Below are 8,424 nucleotides of genomic sequence, written 5' to 3' on the forward strand. Positions count from 1 at the left end.
CTACGGAAAAGCACAGGAACTCCGCCACCTCATGGACGTTTCTCTTTTCGGATCAAATACTTCGCCGTGCGACACACACCACCTGTGTGTCCACTTGACTGCAACCTCCTTTACAGCTTTTTCACCTGCGGCCGCCTTTCACCTTCATTTTGATACTTCGTTGCGAAGCAAGGAATCCCATTCGGTCCCGGGAGCACAGCGACAGTCGAGCGCGGCTTATATATACTAGCACCAGGTCACCCAGGTTGCCCAAACATAAGGCCGGCAAGAGCGTGATGACGATGAAAACGTTTATTGCGCACAGCGGAAGGTGCTATGCCTTTCGCGGATGGGGCGACTCCTTAGCGGAAAAGTTCGTGCGCAACGGAGGGGGCAAAAACTGGAATTACAAATTTGGGGCATTTGGGTTTTATGCACCAAATCTCGACGAAGGTAATGAGGGACATCGCATAGTAGGGCTGTGAACCAGTTCATGCCCCTGGGGTTAATTATCATGCGCCAAAATTCTGGTCTGGTAACAGAGTTTTTTTATTATTTTTTCCTTTATTCGTAATACAGACACCGCGGCCGCCATACGAAATGGCGACACCGAGCGCCACTACTACGCTACTACAGTAGCCGAACGTTTTATTCATTGCACCACCAGAAGCGGCAGTAAACACGACAGCAGTGTGGCGGCATTACTTCTAATTATCTGGCAACCTGGTGTATTCCAGGAATTTCGTGAACGTCCACAGCGCTTCTTTTTTTCTTTTTAGTTGAGCATAGCTGTTTTAAGCAGAATCGCCTGAGGCAAACGCCAGGCAATACCGAGCATGTGAAGAGACTTCTCAAGAGAGTCCCTGTGCATGCTGTGGGTTGAGCACGCGGAGAAGGAGGGTGTATGCACACAATCGACCCCAAGGCCGCGTGGGAGCATTCTGGAGAGGATGCCTGCCTGGTGGGTCGAAGGAAAGGTTTCGTTGGGTGCGCTGCTGAAGCAGCCGTCACAGCAGCAGATTGTGTGGCCGTCTCATGTCTTCGCTGTGCGCAGCAATCGAGAGCTGCGACGGTCTTATCAAGTTGATGGTTGCGCTTGGCTTGTAGAACACTTCGGGAGAAGCACGGTGACGCTCCAGGCTTTCGCGTAAAGCTAAGTAGGGTAGATTCAAGGGCAGAATTGCTTGGAATTGGGTGAGCTGGTTCGTATTTACTGGAAATTTGAGCTTGAAGGTAAATGCCACGGACGGCAGAAAAGAAAACGCGGACACTTTGTGTGTGACCATAAAAAAATGGTTGACGATTACGATACTCCCTAACGCGAAATGTGAGCTCAGCACGAGCTGCAGAGCCTTCTCGGCGACGGCGCATAGCTGCTGCTTCGGTGGCGCACACCTCTGGATACTGGCGTCGGCGGCGCTGAGCCTCGGGCAGCTGCAGCGACAGACGCAGCTCTTCCTTCGTCTCAGGAGGTGACCATGTAATCGGCGAACGCGCGACGGCGCACGCTCCAGTGGTGTTACCTCGTAACGGGTCACCGACGCGGAGCACATCTCGCGCGGCGCCCTCGGCACACCGCCCTCCTCATTTTTTCGCCAAACTCTCCTCCGCTGCTTTCCTGCTCGCTCTATCTTCGGTGTCCTATTCGTTCTCTCGCTTACAACGTGGCCGATGGTGAGGGATGCCGCGAAACCACAGGAGCGGGCGCTTAAGACCTGCGCTCTAAAACCACAGACGGGAGAAAAGAAAACACGGACACATTGTGCCCCTGCTTTCTTTTCCGCCGTCCGTGGTTTTTAAGTTCAAGCCAAAGTTTCCAGTCAGTTCCAAAGGCCACATCGCGGTGAAGGCAGTGACGTCGTTCCTGAAAGGGTCGTTTTAAAGCATGTCATGAAAACGTTCATGGGTTTGTTCGGGCGCTGTTACAGGCGTACGAACGAAACATTTCCTAACTTCACAGGTTTATAATAATAATAATAATAATAATAATAATAATAATAATAATAATAATAATAATAATAATAATAATAATAATAATAATAATAATAATAATAATATAAATTTATTTTCAGTGCCCAGGAACGGCGGTGATGTCTTAGTGCTGGTACACTAACAAACATAAAAACAAACAAAATGACATGATACATGCAACACGTATCACTAAAAGTACGCTACAGTAATAGAAGCACAAAGAACGGTAATAAGAATGATATCACACTCTATGGACGGAAGAGTTAGCCACAAATAATGCACTAGTTAAGTGAACATACAGCCAATTAGAATATAGTGAGGTAAGGATAAAAGCTATACAAACGAGAAGTTGAATAAAATGCAGTAACGAGCAAACAAAGGAAGGTGGCATAGCAAGATTATGTGAACGGAGTAAGACATATACTGTTAGCTACAAACAGCACTACTCAGCCCTGCAGGAAACTGGGCCAGGGAGCCATTAAAAACATTCAATTCGTCCCCAAGAAAGTTGTACAGGCTTTGCAGTCGGCGGATAGGCGAGTGACGACTACTAGTTGCACCAATATCTGCTTGAGGATGAAGGTCCCTCCCATAAATCCTCGAAAACTCCTACCATCCGCTGCCCGAGTCCATTCTTGGTTCGCGAAAGCATTCGCATGACAGCTTCAGGCCTGAAGTTTTCGACTGCAGTATTGCAAAAACGAACGGTGCAAATATTTAAGACTTTTTTATATATTGCGGAAACCATTTAGTTATGTTAACACCAGCGCGCACATGCCCGTCTGACTTTTACTTACGTTATCCAATAAAGTCGGGGTAATCGCCGCCACAAAAAAAAAAAAAAAAAGAAGCGTGGGGTGAAACTTTGATGATTCGAATCTCTTTTGAACCAAGGCAAAAAAAAAAAAAAAAAAAGAAACGCAGCGCCTCCGGGAGGGCTCGAACCTCCAACCTTTCGGTTAACAGCCGAACGCGCTAGCCGATTGCGCCACGGAGGCGGGGCGGCATTCATGCGATTACAGCCGCAGATCAAAATGCGTGCATTACGCCTGCCAGCATTGCGGCCCAGTAGTGATTGCGGCCATGGGGGAAAAGAAAACTCCTCCGTGTTTTCGGCGGTATAATCGGTATAGTCACGTGATCAGGCGTCCGCTTCGCGCTCTTGCTTTTTTTTTCTAACACAACATTGATTTATACATACGCGTGTACTATCGGCGTCAAATGAAACGCGAACGCGCAAATATGAACCAGAACGTGCAAAATTGAAAAAAATACTGTTCGTAGAGTTCATATAATGGCTTGCTATTGATATGTTTGGAAAACCAATTTTCCCAACTTTGTTTTTGTAACTAAGCCACGGGTCATTTTGGCTTGCATGGAAAGAAGTCGCGCTATTTGTGTGTTGATCAGGTTCATATTTTCGTGTTCGTGTTTCATTTGACGCTGATAGTACATATACACATGATACACTAACACGCACGAGGCGTTGACGACAGCACACACGTCAATACTGTCGCGACGTAACCTTCGATCACCTTCCACTGAGTCTTTGCTTAGTCACAAAATGCACAACGCATAAGACTGCGGGTGCATCAAAGGGGACAAACAGAAAACTGTGACGGTGCAAAACACTGGGAAATGAAAAGGACTGAACAGAGAATGCTGAGGAAGTGCCTTGTTCACATGCGGGTGTACACTCCGGGTTGATGTGAAGGACGCCTGATCAGTGGAGAGCAACGTCGTAAAAACGTAATGGTAGGACCACCCACGAGTTACAGCCGTTGCCAGCGATGCATTTCTTTTTCTTTGAAGTTCTGCAGCGCGTGGCAACCCTTTTGCAGTGACGGTCGCGAACAGTGATGCCAATTTAGCGGATTTTCCGCTAAATCTGGAGGATTTCATTTTATTCTGACGGGAAAAAAATTAGTCTAGCGGCTAGTGGATTTTTTGACGGGCCATTTTCATACATAGCAGATTTCTGGCGGATATCTCACGCAGTGCACCGATTCAAAATCGCCCTGCAAGAAACCATTTCCGTGTCCTCTAAAAATGCAGAAATTGCTTAACTTCAGAGGTTAGGAGGGCTCCTGTTCACTTGCTCCGCCTATCTCAGACAAACAAATCCGTGAGGTTTCAATAAGGCTCTGAGACAATCGAAAAAATTCAAAACCAGTGGAGCAAAATCACCCTCCTGGACTGGAAGCAAATATCGTCCACGCAGTCGTTCTGGTGTGAAGTTCACTCCTATCAGGACGCCTGCGGCGAAAACCCGTTCGCCGAGCTTGCCGGATTTGCCATGTCGATGCTCGTGCTGCCGTATTCAAATGCCGAAGTAGAAATGAGGTTTAGTCAGCTTAACATAGTAAAATCCAAGATGAGGAACAAGCTGAAGCCTGAAACAACAAGCGCCATCCTCGTCGTAAGAGCGGGACTGAAGTGACACCAGAAAAGTTGTCTTGATTACGAACTTCCCGCAGCAGTTGTTAGTGCAATCGGGACATCTGCAACGTATGTGCAACCAAGTGACCTTTCTGGTCCCTCAACAAGTACCAGCGGTACCGTGGAGGTGGTTTTAGACGACGACAGCGGCGACGAAGACCTCGATGTGTTTTTCGTTGACCTGTGAGTTCTTTTTTTTTTTTCAGCAGTGTGAACGTTTACAACTTTTAGCCTCTTCTGTGATGAGGTTGACCAATGACGACCCCCTCCAGCACTGCAACCTGAAGTGTTCTGTTAGACTCCTTGGAAGGGTCTTTTATATATTGCAACGGCGTATTTTGGTCACATATCTTGCCGCTACGGTGGCATGCTTTCACAGGGAAAAAGTCGAGGTGTTGACGTTAACTGAAAGTTAACTGATTTAATTTACTGGTAACGTTGATGGCATTTAGCACATACAAACTTGAAACAAATACACTTATTACATAGATGAGAAAGACAGTCAAAAGATTAAGAGAACTTAGCGGGAGATGGCTGACTGGATCTCGGTCTCCCGGCGGGAGGGCACGACGACGAGCGACAGAGTTTCTGACGTGAGCCCTGGTGCAAGCCGCCCCCGCTCTCAATAGCCAGTGGGGCCGCGTTATATTTGCTTCAAGCGGTCCGGTGGGGGATGTATTGGGGGAAAAAGTGCATCCTGGAGCGTGCGGACCCAGTGGAATAAGGCTTTCTGCAGCCAATCGGGGAGACGCTTCTTAGCTCCAATCAGACATGTTGCCGCCGAAGTGAAAAGGAAAAAATCAAACACAGAACACACCAAGTGCAAACTCGAAGGCGCCCGTTTCTGGCAACAGAATTACTGTTGAGAATAAAGTAATGCATACAAACTCGAAAGGGGAAAGACAGAAATGTCGTCGGAAGAACACTGAGGATACGGAGCCCGAACGCGACCAGCGCACACGCCACGGGGGGGAATGGAACGCCACTGCGGCGCGGTATAACACAAGATGCGACGATGGTCCTCCTCGAGAGCCGCGTCTCCCGGGTCGGCCGACGGGCCAACACACACTCCGCATGCATTTCTTAGAAAAGCTGGACCTCGGTGGCCGAAGAGGGATGCTAAAAAACTGAAAAGAGCAAACGGAACGGGGGCTTCGCGACAATATTATTTCAGCTCTCGTAGTTTTGGGGAGCTTTTAAGAATGATAAAGGTATTTATCATACGAAATTGCACTGTTATTTTAAATAAAATAGGCCATAGCGGGAAATTTAGCGGATATGTTTTAGAATCTAGCGGAATCTGGCGGATTTCTCATTGCTTTTTAGCGGATGTCTGACGCCCAGCGAAGGCAACACTGGTCGCGAAGCTCTCTGTCGGCATCTGGTTGCCCCATCGCGCGAACGCTCCATTCAACCTTTGCCGTAAAGTGCCTCCAGGCAGGCTTGGGGCCTCTAGCACACTCCACTGCGTACACCCTAGCCCTCCACAGAGAGTGGAGTCCAATGACGAGCACGCAGTCTCGAAGCGTTTTGTTCCCTGTGGGTGCACTGAGGCGCCGTAGGTCTGACCACGACAGATCCCATCGCTGTGAAGGCAGTCCGCAGATCGTCCCAGAAGACGGCAGCGCTGTTATACCCAATGAGGACCTGCTCTGCCGTTTCTTGTTTTCTGCAAAGAATACACCTCGCGCCGCCCTGGAGGAAGAAACCCCTATCCTCCAAGCATGCCTTCGTGGGAAGCACTTCCATGTGAAGGCGGAAGAAGTAGTCTTTCGTGCCGGTGGGCACAGGGAGTTCTTTTCAAGACATCGTCAGGTGTTGGGGGTTGTTGGTTGAACGGGGGCGGAAAGACCTTCTCCATGAGGTTCCAGTACAGTTTTGCGGGCTTTGCTTTGAGTAGCTACTCCCAAGAAAAATGCTGCTCAAGCAGGGCTAGAGCTAGAGCGACTTCTATGTAGAACTTTGTTGCACGCGTGTCAAAGCAGAGAGATGCTGTCGTGGCAAGCCATGAGGTCAAATGTCCGGCACCGAAGCACTGTGTGGCTACCACTAGGAACGGATCGCGTAGATCGAGGAAGTGCAGGAACCGGTGGACTGTCAATTGGAGGTCCACATTGAGGAGACCCAAGCCACCCTTTTCCAGACTCCAGAAGAGGTTTGAGCGGCGCACGAGTTCGTACGTGGAACACCAGAGGAATACCGCCCAGGAATGGTGCAACGCTCTTGCAACCTTCGGTCGTAGGGCAAGTACCGCGGCCTACGTAAACAGCAAACACGTGCCGCAGCCAACACATAAACAGTGTTGGCTGCTGAATAGTTTCTGCTTACGAGCGTTTATGGGCTTCGTGCGCTGCAGTTTCGAGTAAACACGTGGCGCCAGCTGGTAGCTGCGGCGCTGTTTTTTCGAAAAAAGTAAATAAACGTATACAGCAGATCGCTACGGGGCTCAGTTAGAACAACATCCGGAAAATTAGTGTACAACACATCCGCGTTTTATTACGTTCACAGTTGTTATATCGATACACATATTCCGCTTCTGAGTTGTGCGGCAATACATGTTAAAATATTTTAGAAAGTGCCCCTTCTCTAATAAAATCCGACGATAGTACACGGAATCAGCTGCTTGCGACGCCGACGTGCACAAAGCACATAGTACCACTGAAGAAATGATAAGGACAGGGCCATATGTGCATTTGTGTATCTGCATGCGACTTAGCGTGCGACCGCTGCAAAAAAATGCCGTGAAGGGAAATTTGGCATCCACCTTAATGCAGCCGTGCGGCTACAATTTTCCTTCGGAGAAACTTACTCCACCTTGCGGATTTCCCCTAAATCTGATCGTAAAGATGCCGTGTATCTAACAAAACGGAACGAGTGTTTATTTTTATAGCTCCCCAAATACCTTCTGGTGTCAGTATTACATGCATCAGAAAATATATAAGGCATCCCACGTATATGCACGGGTCCCGGAAATTATAAAGAGAGCTTTAAAACGAAAACACAAGAAGCGTAAATTTTACGCTGAACAGCGACACAACAGTAAACAGACACCAGCCACAATTCGGAGACTCGTATCTACAGTTTTATTGAAATGACTCTCGAATATCTCAAACATATTTATTTATTTATTTGTTTATTTATTTATTTTTTATTTATTTATTTATTTATTTATTTATTTATTTATTTATTTATTTATTTATTTATTTATTTATTTATTTATTTATTTATTTATTTATTTATTTATTTATTTTTACACACTGCAACCCGTAAGGGCTATGACAGTCAGGAAGAGGCCGGTACAAACCACACATGGTGTAATATTTTGCGAAGTAAAGTACTTGACCGATAAATTATACAATGAATAAAATCTAAAGGCATGGTGGCAAGGAACAGAACCCAGAAAACATAAGACAAACAAAACACAAAAAACGAGAAAACAAAAACAGTCAAAGGGTATTTAAGGACAGCAAGAATTCATTTGAGGGCAAGGAACGTATGTCACCGGGTAAGTTATTCCAAAGTTCAACAGTTTGTGGAAAGAAGCTAAATTTAAACTTGTTAGTACGGGCATAGAATGTTGTCAAATTCAAAGGATTGTAGTGGCATGTTAAAGAAGGCCTGGAACCCATTAAGTACAGATCTTAAAAGCTTGACGAGCAGATTATAGAGTGAAATAGCTGGAGCGATTCAATGCTCCACCGCAATGAAAGTGATGATAGGTTCAAAGATGGTAATGCTGACGTAGGTGAAAAAGTAGTCGTATCGCCTGAAGATAAACCTACTGGCCTTTTTCTGTACCGATTCAATTTGTTTGATTTCGCCCTGGTTGTAGGCGTTCCATACAGGTGACGCGTATTCGAGCACGGGGCTGATAAGGGTCATGCACAGAGCTAGTTTCGGGTCAATAGGGGCCCCAGATAATGTCCGCCGGAGATAACCAATATTTTTTAGAGCTATTGCAGTAAAGTAATCAACATGATGGGACCAGGACAGGTTATGAGTGAAAAGCACGCAAAATATGGTCCTGCACAGCTT

General features: G+C 46.8%; 1 non-coding gene across 1 annotated transcript; it reads right to left on the reverse strand.

Annotated features, from left to right (window-relative positions):
- Positions 1 to 2,874: 2,874 nt before the first annotated feature.
- Positions 2,875 to 2,948, reverse strand: Trnan-guu (transfer RNA asparagine (anticodon GUU)). Its single transcript has one exon. It is a non-coding gene; the product is annotated as a tRNA-Asn (tRNA).
- Positions 2,949 to 8,424: the final 5,476 nt, after the last annotated feature.

The sequence above is a fragment of the Haemaphysalis longicornis genome, unplaced genomic scaffold (genome assembly GCF_048455015.1).
Source record: "Haemaphysalis longicornis isolate Haplotype H1 unplaced genomic scaffold, Haemaphysalis longicornis Haplotype H1 scaffold_1, whole genome shotgun sequence".
NCBI classification, from domain to species: domain Eukaryota; kingdom Metazoa; phylum Arthropoda; class Arachnida; order Ixodida; family Ixodidae; genus Haemaphysalis; species Haemaphysalis longicornis.